General features: G+C 43.6%; 1 long non-coding RNA gene across 1 annotated transcript; it reads right to left on the bottom strand.

Annotated features, from left to right (window-relative positions):
* Positions 1-868: 868 nt before the first annotated feature.
* Positions 869-9,612, bottom strand: LOC311252666. Its single transcript, XR_014621562.1, has 2 exons — positions 8,531-9,612; positions 869-1,177 (listed from the first exon to the last, which is right to left on the bottom strand). It is a non-coding gene; the product is annotated as an uncharacterized lncRNA (long non-coding RNA).
* Between the last annotated feature and the right edge of the window lie 11,819 nt (positions 9,613-21,431).

The following is a 21,431-nucleotide window of genomic DNA, read 5'->3' as shown; positions in this document are numbered from 1 at the left end:
ACTTTATAGGGTCTCAAATAGCTTACAACTACTTTTCCATGGTGTTGTCACTCTTTTTCCTCGTCTCTCCCCGTTACTAGCCCGAGCCTCGTCTCCTCTCTTTTTTTAAGTCCCACCCCCTTCCGAATCCGGTAGGTAGTTGACACTCATCTCTGACAGGCACGGATTGGCTAATAACAGATTGATACCTGGTTACTCAAATAAACAAAAGAAACGTCATGAGACATTCACAAACCATGAAAAACATGTGACATTTTAGTACCTTCCCCAAATGAAGTGCACTTATTAATTTCTCTGTATTACTTCAAGGTTATTTCACCATAGAACTAATTTAACAGGCAATATTGCAAAATATACTGAATATTTGTAAACCCAAACACATGAAATAACATATCATTTATAGCAGGGCGCTACACATAAATAATACAAGATATACAAACTGAAATACAAGTTATGATACTTTTTCATCAGAAATCACAAGAAGACCCTTACCTGCTTTATTTTTGCACACTATATTTTTATGTTTCCTTCGGTTGGAGTTACTTACTTCAGTTTCTCCACAACAGGCTGGGCAGTTAGTAAATAGAGACATCAGCTGGCTTTGGCACACAATGAACTTGTCAGTAGCCCTGAAAAAAGATCTAAATGAATTAATCTGGTGCACTTTTAGAGTATCAATCACGTATCACATCAAGAAGTTGGAATGACAATTTCAAGTTTTTTAATAATATGAGCAGTTCACAAAAAAAAGAAATTTTGATCATCATTGTAGTTGATTTGCAGCATTTTTAACAATGATTTGCTCCATAACTGTGTAGTGGGTCTAATTCTGCGTTGTGTTATTGTGATGGACAAAGACACACTCCTGAACGGTCTCAGCATACTTTATTCCAGGATACGCTTTTTGCATCTGCATTATGGAGAAGAAACATTCACAGATGTCCACAGGGTTTCTCATACATGCTCTCTGTGCTCTTTTCGGGAAAAAGTCACCGATCAAAGAGAGTTATACATCATAGCATAAACAAACATAAATGCAGTGCACATTTAGTCAACAAAAAGTTTCAATCAAAAATAAATAAAAATAATATTAACATGCATAAACTCACATACCTGCATTATGGAGAAGAAACATTCACAGATGTCCACAGGGTTTCTCATACATGCTCTCTGTGCTCTGTAACACCATGAGAAAAGTCACTACATATCTCCTGATACACCAAATCTCAACAACACACTCTAGCATGACATGCTACTTTAGCAGCCCTGCAACACACACAGACGACGACTTCTCCACTAGTTAACAAGTTTATGCATGAAAAGAACTAACACAACAGTTCTACAACTTAACATCATAACTACACCAGCTTTGCAAGACTTTTTATCTAACTTAGCTTCACTTTTACAACCAAAAACTACGAAAACACGGAGCACAACAGAACTGCGTACCTTTTCGGGAAAAAGTCACCGATCAAAGAGGAAGTAAAACACTACGTAGCGCGGTAAGTACAGATTTACAAAATAAAATACAAACTTTACTTCCGCTATTAATCTACGACCTTTTCCTTGACCTATAAACTCACAACATTATTATAACATTTACAATTGCACAATTTCATGACATATTAACACTACTTCATGGAATAATGAAAAACCATGACAGCAAAAACATTGGCCTTCAAAATAAAAGTCTGCGCCTCACTGCCTTGTTCATAATATGGCGCAACAACATCACACCACTACATTCACCCCCACTGTTTTGCGCCATATAATGAACACGACTCACATTGACGAAGCGGATGGCACAACAAAACAAATGAAACTTCATATATGGTGTCTACAGGTGTAACTATATAGTTCCCTTACTACAAAACATAAACCAGCCCAACCAGTTATGAAAAACTATCCAACTAAGGATTAAGGCAAACGTGAGGTGATCAATCACACGTTTAACCCCAGGAAAATATGCCATATACACATTTCAGGGCTATGGAACATATAGTACCAATAAAGTACACCCAACACAAAAAAACAACTGTGGCACATCAAAAAATTGTCCTGCACAGCGCCACACAAAATACATATATACCATACAAAACTATATAGCTACCTCCAGATAGAAGCTACGCTTTAAGTAACCATCTTAATCCTTTGTGTGGTCATAGTCTGAATAAGCCTATTCACCGGCCTAACCAACCTACCTAGCCTGGTGCTAATTCTCCCCCTTGAGAGACCCACGACCACCCCCCTCTGGTCAGTGGCCATGGCCTGTGACTGACTTCCCGCTACCGAGTCCCCGCATGAAATCCTGTCTAAGTGTATAGAGTCACTAATAGCAGACCCAACACTGTGGGTGTCAACAGACTGATCAGACAGCTGACAACTGCCAGAGCTCGGTTCAACCGACTCTATGTCCACATGAGCTTGTGGCTCAGCACTTTTCTCAACCTCTGTTCCACATGAAGAAAATCTGCTGACATTCTCTACATCAACCTGCGGTCCCTCCTCTAAGTCTCTGCGAACACCAGACCTTTCCAAAAAAACAGGTTGATCGGTTTCGTCCTCACCTCTAGACTCAGAGAGGTCAGATACCCAGCGCGCAGTCCGAGTATCACTCTGCTCCATCTGATCCAACGTGTCTACAGTATCTTGACTCAGGTCACTACTAAAATCCGCTTCCTGGTCAGACTCCCCCCATGAAGGCAACGGCAGAAAATTAACAGGCATGATCAGGTTCCTGTGGACTGTCCTAATCCGACCTGTAACAGGATGCTGAATGCTATATGTGTGAAGCTCGTTGTTCTTACTTACAACCACATACACTGCACTCTCCCATCGATCCGCCAATTTCTTCTTCCCCCTTTCCCCTTTGTTTGCCAAAAGGACCCTGTCACCCTCCTCTACAGAAAAGCCTTTCATCTTTCTGTTATAAACGTCGGCTTGCTTGGCTTGTTGTTTGCTAATACGTGTCTGAGCAAGTGTTGCAGCCTCCCTTAGATCTTTCCCCAAAGACTGAACATACTTGTCAACATCAACAGTCTCTCCATCCAACAGAACACTCTCGAACATCACATCGACAGGCAATCGAGGAGTGCGGCCAAACATCAGAAAAAAAGGTGGGAACCCTGTGGTTTCATGAACGGTGCAGTTATATGTAAAAGTCAGTGTGTTCAACATCTGGGGCCATTTTGCTTTTGAACGCGGTGGTAAAGCTCTGATCATGGAGCCCAAAGTGCGGTTAAAACGCTCAGCCTGCCCATTACCCATAGGGTGGTATGGTGTAGTGTGGGACTTTGCAACACCTGCCAACTGTAGAAGCTCGGCTATTAGTGCACTCTCAAAATTAGCTCCTTGATCTGAATGAAGACGCGCAGGAAATCCATAAACAGAAAAGAAGTTATTCCACAGCACACGAGCAACTGTCTTAGCAGTCTGGTTTGAGCAGGGATAGGCACAGGCTAGCCTGGTGAAATGATCAGTAACTACTAAAACATCAACTGACTTGTTGTTACCATCCTCTGCTGACCAGAAATCAACACATACTAACTCCAGTGGTGCAGTAGTGACGATGGACACGAGTGGAGCTCTGGCTTCTGGTTCTGGAGCCTTGCTCAACACACACCTCTTACACTGAGTGACATACAACTTGACATCATTGGACATTGTATCCCAGTAGAAACGTTGCCTGGCGAGCCATAAAGTGCGTTGCTGCCCCTGGTGGCCAGCCTCATCATGCACACCCTTAAGCACTTGACTCCTCAAAGCACGTGGAACAACATACTGGAAAATGTTCTTTTTGCTCACAGGATGTTTGGAAACGCGATAAAGAACACCCAGCCGGATTATGAGCTTTCCCCACTGCTTCAGTGTTCTGTTAGTCTCCCCAGATTCATGAACTCTCTCCCTGCGAGATGGCCGGTGGCCTCTATCTACAAAAAAACGCACTCTACTCAAAACAGGGTCCTGAGATTGCATATTATGCAGTTCCTCGTGAGTGAAAACAGGCAGCGGTCTCTGACCCATCGATGCCACCTGCTGCAACTGCTGAACATGACTGACTGCTCTTACTGAACCACCATCCTCCCAGTGACGATGCACATCTAACACAGCAGACACTTCCTCCCTCGATATTTTACCGCCACTACAAATCCCACCCCCACCGGCTTCAGAGGGACTTGAGATAGGCGGAGTCTGCCTCCCCACCTCTGGCTGCTCACAGGAGAGACGAAACATGTCCTGTACATAAGGCAAAGAAACGCCACTTGCCTCCTCCAGCAACACATGATAGGGAGTTCTCGTCAACCGGTGCATTACCGTACCTCTCACAAAAGGTTCTCTACTCAGAGCGTCAGCCACAATGTTCTTGGGTCCGGGAATGTACTGAATGTCGAAATCGAACGGGGCCAGCTTAGACACCCACCTATGCTCACATGCATCCAGTCTTGGTTTAGTCAAAATGTATTTGAGAGGATTATTATCCGTCCACACAGTAAATTTCTGCCCCTGCAGCCAGTGACTAAACTTGTCATGAATGGCCCACTTCATAGCAAAGAACTCAAGTCTATGAGCTGGGTACTTAGACTGAGCATGGTTCAGTGACTTACTGGCGAACGCAACAGGCCGAGCGATATCATGGCCATCCTGAACCTGTGAAAGTACGGCCCCTAATCCACTGGTGGACGCATCAACAGACAGAATGAATGGTTTAGCAAAATCAGGATGGGCTAGCAAAACTTGGTCAACAAGAGCCTGCTTCAACGCCTGAAAAGCTTGTCTACACTCTGTGGTCCAGTCAATAGGAGCGAGTCTGCGTACAACTTTCAGCCGCTTTTTACCACGAGCGCCACGTGGCTGTTTGTGCCCTGAGGTAAGTTGGAAGAGTGGCTTAGCGATCACAGAACAGTTTTCAATGAAATGTTGGTAATACACTACCATGCCGAGGAACGAACGAATCTTGTCAGCTGAGGGTGTGACCCCATCACTCTCCATGATATCTGCCTCACTCAACCTCACTATCGCTTGTACCTTGTCAGGATCAGTGGCTATCCCCTCCTGAGAAACCACATGCCCCAAAAACTTGACAGATCTTCGCAAAAGCTTGCACTTAGCTGGCGAGAGCTTCAGATTATGTTCTTTCAAACGCTGGAAAACTAATTCTAGCCGCTCTAAGCTTTCATTTTCTGTTCTGCCAAAAACCAACACATCGTCAAGATAACAAAGCAGAGACAGAAAGTTCTGATCACCAAAAATCGTCAGCATCATCCTCATAAAAGTCGCTGGGCTATTGCAAAGACCCTGGGGCATGCGATTGTACTCATGTAGCCCCAATGGTGATGAAAACGCCGTGTATTTCTTGTCGTCTTCGTGGAGAGGCACGTTATAATAACCCGACGTCAAATCCAGCGTACTGAAAAAGGCGTTGCCTCCCATCGCCGCCAGAACGTCTGCCTGATGAGGCAGAGGATGTGCGTCTTTGACCGTTCGGGCATTCAGCCAGCGAAAATCTGTGCACAGTCTAAGGTCACCGTTTTTCTTCCAGCACAAAACCAGAGGTGAAGCATACTCACTAGTAGACTTCCTGATTATGTCCTGCTCCTCCATCTCGTCTAGTGTCTCTCTCAACCTCTGGTAGTGAACTGGTGAGAGCCTGCGGTAAGGTAATCGAAAAGGGCGGTCATCGGCCAGCCGAATACGATGACAAAAACCAGTAGCCTCCCCACAATCCAAACTGTGTCTGGAAAACACGCTTTCGTACTTCACAATCAAATCTGTCAATTTCTCTTTCCAGACTGGAGAAACCTCGCAATCCTCCACCGGCAACTCCTGAAGACCCAAATCCGTGAGCTTAGGGCTCCCACTCACCCCACTGTGCCTTACAGAGCTCTGTGCTGTCAAACTGCCATGACTACTGCCACTGATTACCTTCCCCCCCATTTGACGAACTGCCCGCTCGGTGCCCTCCTCAAAATCCTCCAACGCAATGCACGGGAAGACATCAGCCACTTTCGCATTTCTTCGCAATGTGATTTTGGAATCAGTTGGGTTGATTATTTTTACAGGAACCCACCCATCACCCCACAAAGGTGTCGCTACCCTGCCGACTAGTATGTTTCGGGGCATGCAACGTGATGAGCTTGGCTCCACAACTACAGTACTACCAACCGAAAGTTCAGTCCCTGGAGGAAGACGGCCCCACACAACATGTTCACTCATCGGCTCCAGTGTTACTGCTTTCCTTAGCCTAACTGTCCCCACTTTGTCCGGAATCTCCTCCCCCCTCCATCTTTCCAAATTGGCTAAAAAACGAATGAATCCAGTAGCCTCTTGCCGCTGCGATGAATCAGGTCTGCCTAAAACACGCCAATAGGCCTCGTTAAGCTTGAACCTCTTGATGATTGGTTTGAGCAGGTTAGTGCCCACGACCAGCTCATCTACTTGTCCGTCTACGATCAAAACCGGGACAAGATAGTCAGAGTCAAACAGTTTCAGTTTCATTTCACAAATTCCCACTGGCTTTGTCTGTTTCCCACCACACCCAATGAGAATAATGTCTGTAGGAGATACTAAATCGCCATTCACAACTCCCGCCTCCCTCAACTGAGGTACCAGGTCTGCGCGCAGAGATGTGGCCATGGACCCACTATCCAGCATCCCATTAATGTCGACTTTGTCCCCCGCTAGTACAGTAGTGAAAAACAAACTGTCACTTTTACCTGTTCTCACTGTATTCTGAAAAATCACTGTTTTGTCCGGCGGAGCTGATTCACAAGCAGCAGAAAACACAGACTGAATATCATCTTCACAGGAGGGAAAACCAATTAGCTCCACATTGCCCTCCGCCAAAGAGGAGCTACTTAGTTTCCCGGGGTGTGAGGGACCCGAGACTGGTCCGGAGACTGAGTAGAAGCTGACTGACTACAGTTAGCTCCAATATGGCCTGGTGAGTAACATCTGAAACACAGTTTGTACATCCTACAGTGAGCAGAGGTGCTGTGGTCTGAACTGCCACAGACTTTACAGTCTCGAATGTTCTGACGTACTTTGCTCTGAGGTAGACTGCGTGTCAGTTGAGCAGTACTAGACAATGTCTTCTCCAACAAACTCAGCACTCTGTCTACTGTACACTTTTCATCACTAGAGGAAAGGTTGTCTGGTGTGACCTTAAAACTAGATGTGGAGGACTGACCCACCTGAGTATCACTGTCTATCCCCTCCTGACAATGCCTGACTGCCATCTCTTTCTGCACTGATATTTGGCTCCCACAAAACACCTGCACATTTCTCTGGTTATCAATGTGTTCCTGAACTTCCTGTGCGGACCAATCGCGTGGTGGCTTTGTTTTAAAGATCAGAGCAAGCTCCTTATCAGGGCAGTTGCGAACAAACATGATGACTGCATGACGACTCAAATCCGTAGCAGGCTCACCTTTACTGACTAGGCACTGTTCTGTCATTTCAGCTGCTTTATTGAGCCTAATCCAGTAATCCAAGGTGCTTTCCCCAGTTAAAGGTTGTACTGCGTAAAAGTCAGCCAAAGGTAGGTCGGAGTGTACAACGTCACCAAAATGGCGCCTAAGTACACTATAGACAACATTGACATCTGTGACATTAGGATTGCTGCGCAACCATACCTTGGTGACATCCCTAGCCTTGCCCAAAAGTCTGTTCATGACCTCTTCAATGTATTCAATCCCACTGTAACCCTGTTTTAGGGAGTAACTCCGCATTAACTCCTCCCACTCAGAGATAGAGTACTTATCAGAGCCATCCCCTCTAAAATAAGGTGGAACATTGACTTCAGAACGCAGTACTAAGTTCAACTTTGAAGCGTCAATGACGGTGGTGGCACACTGATCAAAATGAGAGACATGCTGAGGTCGGTCAGAGCTGACAGAAGGTGTTTGGTGAGGAGACCCCTTTTGCTGTAAACTAGCCTTGATAGATTCTCCAATTTCAGCTCCAATCGACCTCACCAAATCAGCAAGCTGGTTGGAAGGTGATCCGATGCCAGAATCGATCACGTTCTGGGGAGAGGGACGTACAGGTGATATTCCTGGAGTGAATGGTAGGGGCCTGACCACATCATCTCCTAACCCCACATCTCTGTCTCCCCCCACCGCAAAACGACCTGGTTGCAACACAGACTGACTGCTAGGTGTAGACTTTGACAGGGGAGTATACATCAGAACACCCCTACCCCTTCCCGCACTCAAAGTTGTATCACTAGCAGCCCCCACTCCGTGTATCTTAAACGTCTCCATATTATCACCGTACCCCCAAAAACACAGTGAAAATAACAGTACAGGTCAGAAAAATAAAAAAAATTGTCCTAGAGAAACTCTCCTGTATGAGCACCCATATGTCTTCAATGCACGCTGAGCGAATAGTCACTCTCTTCAACTCACTGCGAAGAATAAAGTCTCTTGAACCAGCTGGAACCAGGATGAGAACTCTGTAGTACTGCCACGGCCAAAAGATATCTCCTGTCCACCGGTCGAGGAGTTAGCATAAAGAAGTGTCTCACTCTTACCAGCCAGCCGACGATACCAGGACACCGATTTAGTGATCAGCACTACAGCAACTGTGCTGGACGGTTCCCGCTCGTCAATCGATGAGTCACTGGATCCTGGTCTCTCGTACTGCAGCAACCAAGGTGGTCAGCTCCAGCTGACCAGTCGACGGGTCACGGCACCAGTTTGTAGTGGGTCTAATTCTGCGTTGTGTTATTGTGATGGACAAAGACACACTCCTGAACGGTCTCAGCATACTTTATTCCAGGATACGCTTTTTGCATCTGCATTATGGAGAAGAAACATTCACAGATGTCCACAGGGTTTCTCATACATGCTCTCTGTGCTCTTTTCGGGAAAAAGTCACCGATCAAAGAGAGTTATACATCATAGCATAAACAAACATAAATGCAGTGCACATTTAGTCAACAAAAAGTTTCAATCAAAAATAAATAAAAATAATATTAACATGCATAAACTCACATACCTGCATTATGGAGAAGAAACATTCACAGATGTCCACAGGGTTTCTCATACATGCTCTCTGTGCTCTGTAACACCATGAGAAAAGTCACTACATATCTCCTGATACACCAAATCTCAACAACACACTCTAGCATGACATGCTACTTTAGCAGCCCTGCAACACACACAGACGACGACTTCTCCACTAGTTAACAAGTTTATGCATGAAAAGAACTAACACAACAGTTCTACAACTTAACATCATAACTACACCAGCTTTGCAAGACTTTTTATCTAACTTAGCTTCACTTTTACAACCAAAAACTACGAAAACACGGAGCACAACAGAACTGCGTACCTTTTCGGGAAAAAGTCACCGATCAAAGAGGAAGTAAAACACTACGTAGCGCGGTAAGTACAGATTTACAAAATAAAATACAAACTTTACTTCCGCTATTAATCTACGACCTTTTCCTTGACCTATAAACTCACAACATTATTATAACATTTACAATTGCACAATTTCATGACATATTAACACTACTTCATGGAATAATGAAAAACCATGACAGCAAAAACATTGGCCTTCAAAATAAAAGTCTGCGCCTCACTGCCTTGTTCATAATATGGCGCAACAACATCACACCACTACAACTGCAGACCTGCAAACTCCAGAGAGTGAAAAAGGTGACAAGGTACAAAACCAAACCAAACCTAGAATTTCTGTGTGCAAGTAGATACATGGCTCTTGCTAGGCACATAGTATATCCATCCATCCCAATTACAATCCCAGACATATCCCAGATTCCCAGTAAAAGAGAGAGCAAATCTCTCATAAAAGACGGCTTTGAGAGAATAAGAACACATCACTTTTTTTCTTATCTTATATCTTTTTATTTTTTAAGGCTCTTCGCCTGTTCAAGAATATCGCATGCACGTGACTGACAGAAAATCAATCAGCAACTATTTTGATAACCAAATAAGGAAAAATGCCAACATGTATTTGTTGTAGCTTCTCAAATCAGAGGATTTTAAGCTTTTTTGTGTCATACCATACGTGATAGTAAACTGAATTGGATTTTGGACCGTTGATCAGACAAAGTATGACATTTGAAAACATCACCATGTACTCTAAGAAATTATAACCATCTATTATAACTATTTTCTGACATTGTGTTTATTACTTGTTTCACATCAGGTTTAATGTTTTGTGCCACTGTGCTCAGACATATCAGCTGAGCTAAGATTTAAAAAAGGACTGTTTCATTTAATTTTACATTTCCTGAGACTTTCAGCACCGCAGTCTGGGTCAAAATGAGTCCAGCCGACTTCACTGCACTCAGCACCGGAGCACAGAAACAGAAATGAGTCGTTTGTTTCCGCTGGTTTTGCTCTCAGACATTAAGACTTTAATTTTTAAAGTCCTGCTGTTGTCCTGCGTTGCAAACCGATGCTTGAAAACAGACAATATTGAACGGTGTTGTAGTTTTCCACAGATTGAATGAAATACAGCAGCACTCAGGACTTGTTGCTCTATCTTTCAGTGATTTCTCTCCTTGTCGGTGAAATATGACAAACTGAAGTCGCAGCTCCGGTTAACGTGGACGCCTATAGGGAGTAACGTTAGCGGCTAGTAGCTAAAGCTAAGATAACGCTAACCGTATTTCAAATCAAAATCAAATCAAATTTTATTTGTATAGCCCAAATTCACAAATCACAGTTTGCCTCAGAGGGCTTTACAATCTGTACAGAGACGGCACCCTCTGTCCTTCGACCCTCGATTCGAGTGAGGAAAAACTTGCCCCAAAAAAAGCCCTTTTAACAGGGAAAAAAAATGCGGAAGAAACCTCAGGAAGAGCCACAGAGGAGGGATCCCTCTCCCAGGACGGACAGACGTGCAATAGATGTCGCATGTAGGCCTACAGAGCAGATCAACGAGATCACAATGTATATAATTATAATAGATGGTTGACAGGAATGAAAGTACATAAAGAGGTATTACAGCAATAATAATGAAATGCACATAATGGAAATGTGACTACTAGTAGGCTAATAACAGTAGTAGTGGTTAACGGTAAGGATAGTATGTAGTAGGCTAATGCATTACAATAATAGTAGTGAAACGTATGTAACAGAGATATGATATATTTAACGAGCATGCAGCTGCAGCGGCTCCGGTGTTGACAGCGGAGTGAAAACACACCTGAATCTTTTCACACTAACTCGCCTGCAGACGAACCCGACACATCCGCAGCATCACGCCTGAACAGGTGTCGTGCCACAAAACGACTGCTTGCAAAAAAACGACTGCCCCCAACAGGAACGCCCACCGAGGTGTCACTCTGTCTCTCCACAGCAAACGACTGCCCCGACGGGAACGCCCATCGGGGTGTTACTCTCTCCACAGCAGTGGACAACGGAGAGAGAACTGCGCGGATACTTCGTATTGAGAAGTAGTTATGTCTGTCATAGGCTACGACTTGTCTTTCAATAAACAATCATGAGATGAGTGTTGGTGGTATGCTTATTTTATTGTTGTTGTTGTTTCTGCTGCTGCTGCTGTTGTAAGATAATATAAAAAAACAACAACAATGTTTTGTAATGTGACGTGAATTTACACCGTTTTAACCTATAAATACAGTTAAAGTCGACTAAAATATCAATTTCAGTTTCAATGATTTTAGGAGGATAAATAAATGTGCTAATTATCAAGGATCCACAACAAGTAGGCTGTAGTTATACAAACATTGGTGTAGCGGACCCTTGGCGTCCATAAATGAGGCGGAGAGATTCAAACGGGTGCTTAAATTTTATTGCCTGTTGTAGCACCGTAAAAACTATTAAAGAGAAATACAGAAAGAAAAAAGGAAGATTAGATTAAATACATAAACATTTAATTCACAATTTCCAAGCCCTCATTCAACAGAAAAATTAAAAGATACATTTATTGAAAACATTTACAATCATTACTAACTCCATTCACCATATCAAACAGTATTGGCGGCATCCCTCAGGATAAATAAATCCAGACCACCCAAGAATAAAAGTAATTCTAAATTTGAGTCAACATACCTCGTTCCACTATACCAAGGGAGCTATTTGTTTGTTGTGTTGAAGGTGCCGTCTGAAGAACCATCCTCCTAATAACAATAAACAAACTTAAAACAGACCGCAGCACCTAATCAACATAAAGATGGTACGTGATTACATTGCGTGGTTAAAAGCAAACTTACTCGGGGAGCCACGCATAATCCAAACAGAGAGAAACTCAGCAGCACAGACGCCGCGCCAACCCAGCAGAGACAAAGGAGAAAGGTGATGGAGATGCGCACAGGTGAGGATATGCACAGGTGAGCTTACAGGGCTCATAGTCTCCTCCCTTTTATACTTTGCTACCCTCATCAAGACTGGCCACTAGATGGCAGTCCACGGTCATTTACTGGCTCCACAAACATTACACAGAAAGGCTGAGGTGACAGCCTAAAACAATTTACTGTTATTCACACTCCCACCAATCATGCTATGATGAATTTACTACCACAAGAATCATACATGATTTTTAAATAATAAGTGACAAATCTAAAGCTCAGGTTCATAATTTCTGACACCCTTGTATTGAACCACAAATGTTAACAGGTTGGCCTAATAATAGCAAACACCAAGTCACTCATTCTCTAAAAGGAGCACCAGCTTCTGAATGGGTCTTTCAATAATTGAAAGTTTTCCTGATGATTTTCGATCTCCCACTTGCACTTTGACCTTACGAACTAGGTCATCACTTCCTTCAATGGGTTCAACCACCCGTCCCAACTGCCACTGGTTTCTGGGGAGAAAGTCATCCTTGATGATGACGACATCATTAACTTTGAGGTTGCGCCGAGGCACATGCCACTTCTGCCGTGTAGAAATATTCAAAAGGTATTCCTTCTTCCAACGACTCCAAAACTGCTCAATCAAATATTGCACTCGTCGCCATCTTTTTGTCGCATACATGTCTTCCTTTACAAATTTCCCAGGAGGTGGGAGAGCAACTTTGGACTTCATCAGAATAAGATGATTGGGCGTCAAGGGCTCTAGTGATGTGGGATCATTGATTCCATCTGTATTTAGCGGGCGGCTGTTAACAATGGCCATAGCTTCATAGAACAAAGTTCGAAGTGAAGCATCATCAAGTCTACCAGGACAGAGAGAAAGAGTGGCCCTCAACACATTTCTCACAGTCCGGATTTGGCGTTCCCAAACACCACCGGTATGACTCGCTGCGGGAGCGTTGAAGATGAACTCACATTGTTTATCAGCCAGGTAAACCTCAAGTTGAGTGATGTCACACTGCTTGAGTGCCTCTCTAAGCTCATTCCTGGCTCCCACAAAATTTGTTCCATGGTCACAACGGGGTTGCTCGGGAAGAGAGGCAAGTTAGGATCAGTCCATACCTCTTATATTCCTTGCGTACTCTCTTGATGATAAATGGGCCAAACACATCCATACCACAGTGTGTGAATGGTGCTGACACCTCGACTCGTTCCCTTGGAAGCTCAGCCATACGTTGCTCCTCTACTGGGCGTCGGAGTTTCCTACACCTTACACAGTTGTATATCAGCTGGGCGACAGATTTACTCCCACCAATAAGCCAAAACCCATTGGCTCTGAGCTCCATTTGAGTTTGACTTCGACCTTGATGACAAATTCTGTCATGGTAATGGGACAGAATGAGCTTAGTAATGTGAGAGTTTTTTGGAAGGATGACTGGATGTTTTAGTTCTCGACTAAGAGATGATTGCTTTAGCCTCCCACCAATCCGAAGTAGGCCCTTATCCACAATAGGGTCAAGGCGGAAAAGAGGACTAGAACTAGGGAGACTACCTCCTCTTTCAAGTGTTTTTATCTCTTGGGGAAATGCTTGCTGCTGAGCAAGCCTAATGACCACCTCAGCTGCTCTCTCTCGTTCTTCAACAGTCACATGATTACCTTGATGCCCTCGCTTAGATGCTAGCCTATTAATTCTTGCAACAACCTTGAGGAGCCTTATCCAAGATGAAAATCTACTCAAACTGCTGAGTGTGTTGTTCGAGTCACTGGCGGTGGTAGTGGCTACATTCACTTGAACTGCTCTAACTTCAGGATCACCCACCAGCAGTTCAGTAGAGAAGTTGGGTCTAGGTTTCACTTCTTGCTCCCACAGGAATTTGGGTCCTGACATCCAGCTTGTTGAGGAGATTTCAGAGACATGAAGGCCTCTAGAGGCATGGTCGGCTGGGTTTTCTAATGTGTCAACATAATGCCACTGACCAGGATCTGTTTTTTCCTTTATTACTTGAAGGCGATTTGCGACAAACACGTGAAACCTTCTTGAGTCATTATGGATGTAAGCCAGCACAACTTGAGAGTCTGTCCAAAAGAACTCCTCCATTTCCCGTTCAGTTTTCAACATGGCACTTGTTCTGGCAGAAACTACGGCAGCAGAAAGTTCCAGTCGTGGAATGCTCATGATTTTTGTGGGCGATACTCTTGCCTTGGCCATCACAAGGCTGCAGTAGATTTCATTTCTGTCATTGATGTACCTTACATAGGAACATGCACCATAACCAACTTGACTGGCATCTGAGAAGTAGTGCAGTTCTGTCCTCATGATGTCACCAAAGTTGTGTGGGTGATAGCATCTGGGTATCATGACTTCTCTCAGTTTCTGGAGACCACCTTTCCACTCCTCCCACCGTGAATATACATCCTCCGGAAGGGGTTCATCCCATCCCTTACCCATGCGACACAATTCCTGTAAAATGCATTTTCCACGTAAAGCGAAAGGGGAAACGAAGCCCAGTGGGTCATACAAGGAGGCGACAACTGAAAGAATACCACGGCGAGTAGCAGGTTGGTCCTTGAAGTTGACCTTGAAACTGAAGGTGTCATCTTCTATTGACCACTGAATGCCAAGCGCACACCCTACTGATGTCACATCTAGACCGAGATCATGGGATTTAGCAGTTGTCGCCCTTTCTGAGAGATCAACACAGCTGAGAACTTCTTGCCTATTTGAGTTAAACTTATGCAAACGCAAACCTCCCCTTTTGCACAACCTTTGAGCTTCAATAATCAAGTCCTTGGCTTCTTTGATCGAAGGAACACTGGTCAGGCCATCATCTACATAAAAGTTATTTTCAACAAAAGCTGAGGCTGAAGAATGAGCAGACTTGTGTTGCTGTGCTAAATACTTAAGGCCGAAGTTGGCACAACCAGGGGATGAGGCAGCACCAAAAAGGTGAACTGCCATCTGATATTCCTGGGGTTCTGTTTCCAAATCTCCATGCTCCCACCAGAGAAACCTCAGATAGTTCCGTACTCTGGGTGGAACAAAAAACTGATGAAACATCCTTTCAATATCACATACCACGGCCACAGCTTCCTTTCGGAAGCGACAAAGGACTCCCACCAGTGAGTTAATGAGGTCCGGACCAGTCAGGAGAGTGTCATTGAGGGAGACTCCATGGAACTTTGCTGAACAATCAAAAACCACCCTCAACTTATCTGGTTTTTGCGGATGGTATACACCGTGATGAGGTATGTACCACACAGTCCCACCCTCAGCCATGGGAGGGGCTGGCTCGGCATCACCTCTGCTGATAATTTCCTCCATAAAGGTCTTATAATGATCATAATACTGCTTATTGGTCTTCAGTTTCTTCCTTAAATGTTGCAGGCGAACAATGGCAAGCCTTTTGTTATTTGGTAGTGAGGGCAAATTGCTACTCTTAAAGGGGAGAGGGAGCTCATAATGTCCGTCTTCTCTCTGCTTTATGTTGTCGCTAAGGTGTTGAATGAAGCGAAAGTCGTCTTGTGACACATACTTGTCTTCATATCCCCTCTCATTAAAGTCTGACTCAAGAATTTTAAGAACATCAGCGGCTGATGGCATTGGCATTTCCTTCACTGCAACTCTGTGTACAAAGCTCTGGCTTCCCAGTCTGTCAAGATGAGGATTAGATGATCCTGTTATACTCCACCCAAGCTCGGTTCTCTGTGCGAAGGGCTCATTTCCATCACCCCTGATGACCTCCAGAGGTGCTAATGCTAATGGTCAAAATCATATCCGATCAACAGTCCCACTTCGCAGTCTTGCAGTGGTGAAAGTTGGTCGGCCAGGTGTCTCAGGTGTGGCCACTGCCGCGCTGTCTTGTCAGTTGGGATATGAGATCTGTCCACTGGGATAAAATCCCTAGAGTAAGCCTTAAATAGCTGAACGTGAGTTTCAGAGTGGATTCCTCTAATTTGCAAACCATGTGCAATCTTGCTTGCTATGATGGTGTTGACAGCTGTCATTGTGCTTAGCTTCAATTGAACAGGTGACGCGTTCACATTAAGTTCCTTGAGCAAATCTTCCAAAATAAAAGTTGAATCACTCTGTGTATCAAGTAAAGCATAAGTGAGCAGCTCTCTGTGTGGCTCTTTCACTGATGACAAAAATACAGGTACGATGTTAGAGGTGGAGGAAGAACTTTGAGTGACGGCGTGGGACAATACATTGTGGACTTCCTGACTTCTGCCATCTTCTGTGGGGGTAAAATTTTGCTCCAAGGTTGCCATGGATACATTCCTCTTCTCTTCATGCAGGCAGGTTGGATGATGTCGGCCACATGTACTACATGTGTGTCGCCTTTTGCAATCCTTTATGACATGTCCCTTCCACAGGCGGCCAAAGCAAAGTTGGTTTTCTCGAATGAATGCCCTTTTGTCTTCAATGGGTCTTTCTGCAAAGGTAGGGCACTTAGCTATGCCATGTGTTTCGTCCTTGCAGACTGGGCAAGATGGTTTTGATTTGAAATAGGCTGTTCTATGCATCCCGGCAGAAGAGTTGTTAGACTGGGTGCTAGTATTCAGAGTATTTGCTCTTTTAGGTAATCTGTCATCCATGGCTTTGGAGTTCATCAGAAATGGGGAGGCGATGGGATTGCATGCTATCCGGGCTTCCTTTTGCATGAAATCTGTAAAACGTGAAAAGCTTGGGTAGTCACCAGATGCATCCAACTCATCAACAACAATCCTACTCCATCGGTGCACGATCCAGTCTGGTAATTTCTTCAGTAATTTATGGTTTTCCTCACAGTCATTTAGGATGGCTAACCCTTTAACATGGGGCATAGCCTCAGCACAGCCTTTTAAGAAGTCTGCAAATTCTCTGAGGGCTGGGGGGTCACTTCCACTGATTTTGGGCCATTTCATAAGTTTGTCACGAAAGGCCTTTTGAACGATGAAAGGATTTCCATATCTTTCCTCCAACAATGCCAAAGCGCTGTAATAGGCATCTTCAGAATTCCTGTAAAAGAATCCCTCCACAGCTTTGCGTGCTTCTCCTGCAAGATAGTGTTTAAGATAAAGCATCTTTTCACAAACAGGGAGGAGCTTCTGGTCAATAAGGGCCATGAAGGAGATCTTCCAGTCAATACATTTTAAAGCGTCACCGGAGAATGTTATCGGTTCAGGGGGAGACAGCCTGCTTACACTTAAAGAGCTTGCAATGGCTTGGGCTAGATTGGCTGTGTCTTGGTTTGTTATTTCAGGAGGTGTCTGAGGTTGGGATGGCACGGCCCGTGGGTTTAGTGAATAGCTGGACTCCACCCTTTGGTTCACAGAGAGGATCTCAGCAGGCTCACTCTCCTCTCCATGATTCTTCACACTGCCTTCAAGATTTTTATAGGCTCTCACCCGGGCTGCCGCCACTTCCACCTCGTTTTCAGCTTCTAGCTGTCTTAACCTCAACTTCTCTTTTTCTCGTTTTAAGTGCATTTCAGCCTCCTTCTGCTTCATTTCTGCCAACATTTTTGCTTCACTCTGTTTCCATTCATTTTCCATTTTGCACAATTTTGTTTGTTGAGCTTGAATCTTGTGCATTGCCTTTGCTTTTTCCAGTTTTACTGCAAGCTCTGCTTCGGCCTCGGCTCTTTTGCTAGAGACTGTGGAGAGAGTGGAGTGGATTGAGGATGTCTCTGTTTTCTGCCTTGCCTTTGCCTTTCCCAGTTTTAGTGAAGGCTCTGCTTTGGCCTCAGCTCGTTTGTATTGAGGAGAGGAATGGACTGAGGATGCCTCTGAGATTACTGTCTCCGTGTTGGTGTATCCAAAAATGGAGCCATGATTATTTTTGTTTAGTATCTCCCTCACCCTCTCTTTCTCCAATTCATCGTTAAACGCCTCTTCGATAGTTTCTTTTCTTTTACAAGCGAGGCCGCAGATCTCAGCTGTGAGGGAGATGCAGGCATCCATTTTCTTAGTAATTTCTGGGGTGGAAATGCAGTTGCGTCTAATAGGCTCATAGAGTTCGCACACTGTGTCATGTTTGGTTTTTATGGTTTGTTGGATATTATCAAGGTCATCCAGTGCACAAAACGCCTTCAGTTTCATTCTGGAGTCCCTTGCTGTTTGTTTCCAAGAGTTATATCCCTTACTGAAGTTTTTCTCATGTTGTTTAGCCTTCTCTTCCCGCAACTCTCGACACTTGTCTGTTAAAGTTCTTTCACGGGAGCTGGACCTGGATGGTTGACCCTTGATGTTATCTATCCCTTGTGATTTAAGTGACATTTTGAATGCTTGTTTTATTAAAAGATTGTGTTCAGAATTCTAGGCTGTGGTCCTTTTAGTTCACAAAGTAATCCCTTCACACATTCACAAAATTCTTAACAAAAATGTATCAACTGTGACCAAAATGAACACTCAATTACCACAATCATAAAGGGTTATATTGCACTTTACTCTTTCAACCTTTAAAGAAACATTATAAATGTATCATTCAGGGATGGAAAATACGTGGGCTACTGTAACCTTTACCGGACATTTAACTCTTAAACCCTTGAAACTATAGCTGATTGTGGGTTTATTTCTTGACATTTAACTCAAAAGGCGACATGCAGTGTGTTGCTCCATTCTCTTTCTTTCTCCCGTTTCTTAATTGTTTCAGTCCAGTGTCTCTCACTGCATTTTTCGCTGTACCTTTAAAGATTGAGCACTGTTCCTTTACTGGTCTTGTCCATATGCCCAGGTTGTAGGCTGCGTCGGCTGCTGACGTCAGGTGACAAAGGAGAATGGCTCGGACATGATGGTCGAGTTTTTACTGTAGCGGACCCTTGGCGTCCATAACTGAGGCGGAGAGATTCAAACGGGTGCTTAAATTTTATTGCCTGTTGTAGCACCGTAAAAACTATTAAAGAGAAATACAGAAAGAAAAAAGGAAGATTAGATTAAATACATAAACATTTAATTCACAATTTCCAAGCCCTCATTCAACAGAAAAATTAAAAGATACATTTATTGAAAACATTTACAATCATTACTAACTCCATTCACCATATCAAACAGTATTGGCGGCATCCCTCAGGATAAATAAATCCAGACCACCCAAGAATAAAAGTAATTCTAAATTTGAGTCAACATACCTCGTTCCACTATACCAAGGGAGCTATTTGTTTGTTGTGTTGAAGGTGCCGTCTGAAGAACCATCCTCCTAATAACAATAAACAAACTTAAAACAGACCGCAGCACCTAATCAACATAAAGATGGTACGTGATTACATTGCGTGGTTAAAAGCAAACTTACTCGGGGAGCCACGCATAATCCAAACAGAGAGAAACTCAGCAGCACAGACGCCGCGCCAACCCAGCAGAGACAAAGGAGAAAGGTGATGGAGATGCACACAGGTGAGGATATGCACAGGTGAGCTTACAGGGCTCATAGTCTCCTCCCTTTTATACTTTGCTACCCTCATCAAGACTGGCCACTAGATGGCAGTCCACGGTCATTTACTGGCTCCACAAACATTACACAGAAAGGCTGAGGTGACAGCCTAAAACAATTTACTGTTATTCACAATTGGTCACAACAATATCATCCCTGAGTTAGTGACTGACTGGCCCCTGTAACTCAGGATTGCAAAGGGCAATATCCTCATAATTTTCTGGAGTGATAGTAGAGGGTACCAGGTGCATGTACAGTGAATTTGGTCAATGTCACCCTTTGCACTCCTGAGTTACAGGGGCAGTCACTTTTCGGCAAGGTCCCCCTGTAACCTCATCAGGCAGCCTCATGCTTCCTACCACCAGTGTCTAGAGGAATACCTTCAACAGATGCAGCCTTCTCATCCCTAGATCAGTTAACTCAGCTGGTCCACCCCCAAGGGTCTAAGTGCATAGGTTAATTTTTGTGCACAGTAAATGTAATTCATCTGCATCTTCAAAACTGTCTGTTTTTGTCCTTATTAGTCTGTCCAAGTTGAAATAAAGTTATAGGCCTACTGTAACACTCAACAATTGTTTCCTTTTATCCGTACGTGTTTATTTAGTCAGTCAACTAATAATAATAATAATAATAATAATAATAATAATAATAACAGCAATTGCAAAGGTTATTGATAGGAGGACACGCAAGGAAATTAATACAGAAAGCTTTGAGGTCATGTGGTCATCGCGGGCGATTAGCTATTACGAGTCGAAGGTTAATTGCTCATTTGGTGATCAAGCTAGCCATGGATCCACGCATCTATGGAGAGATCATTGAGTACAAAACTAACACTACATATCCAGCTGGATATTCCAAAAATGAAAAAAGCAACTTTCGTCGGAAAGCCAACACTTTTGATGTGCAAGGTAAAACAATGTCAAAGGTTTTATGACGCTGTTTTAAGAATGTATAGGCTACTTTTCTCCACCATTAGCAGTAGCCTATTTGCCAGTCTCATTAGTCAAGCTAACCAGACAATAAAGGAAGAGTAGGCTAAATAGTATCAAAAACACAAATATTTAGAAAGAAAAGGGCCAAAGTGAAAAGTACGGAGCCCTGGAGGTGACATGGATGTGTTTTTTTTAACTGGGACGCGCAAGATACATATGGATGAAGGCATCTATATGAAATGGACTAAAAGAGCGGTCATGAGTTGTGTTGTAGCTAATGATTAAAGTATTCTTGCCTTATATAGAAAGTTTACTTGGCTTAGTTGTGCTTACTCTTATGATAGAGCCTATTTAATACTTTTGCACGCAAATTGGCTTCTTTGAGGTAGTACTCCAGCATGTTTTACATACTATCTTATAACTTACATGTTAAAGTTCATAGTAACACGTCAGCTTTAGGGTGGAATAGCTGAGAGTAAATAGTACACAAGTGGAACTGAAACTGATCTTATATGTACACAGTGTTATTAACCCACACAGACACAGATCAACATTTGCCTGATTTTATGGACAATTCTTCCAAGGTGTGAGAGTATTGTAACAGACTTGATTCATACTGGCTGCTATTATAAGCCATTACCAGAATATGAATACATTTATATTTAAATATCATCACAAAACATCAAGTCTCTCACCTCATCACAAAAGGAGCAAGTCTCTTTATGTAATACATAAATCATTGGCTCATGACCGCTCTTTTAGTCCATTTCATATAGATGCCTTCATCTATATGTATCTCGCACG

Source organism: Pagrus pagrus (assembly GCF_965226575.1).
Source record: "Pagrus pagrus genome assembly, chromosome: 23".
Classification (NCBI taxonomy): Eukaryota; Metazoa; Chordata; class Actinopteri; order Spariformes; family Sparidae; genus Pagrus; species Pagrus pagrus.
The sequence above is the reverse complement of the archived record's forward strand: the minus strand, read 5'-3'. Positions and strand labels throughout refer to the sequence as shown.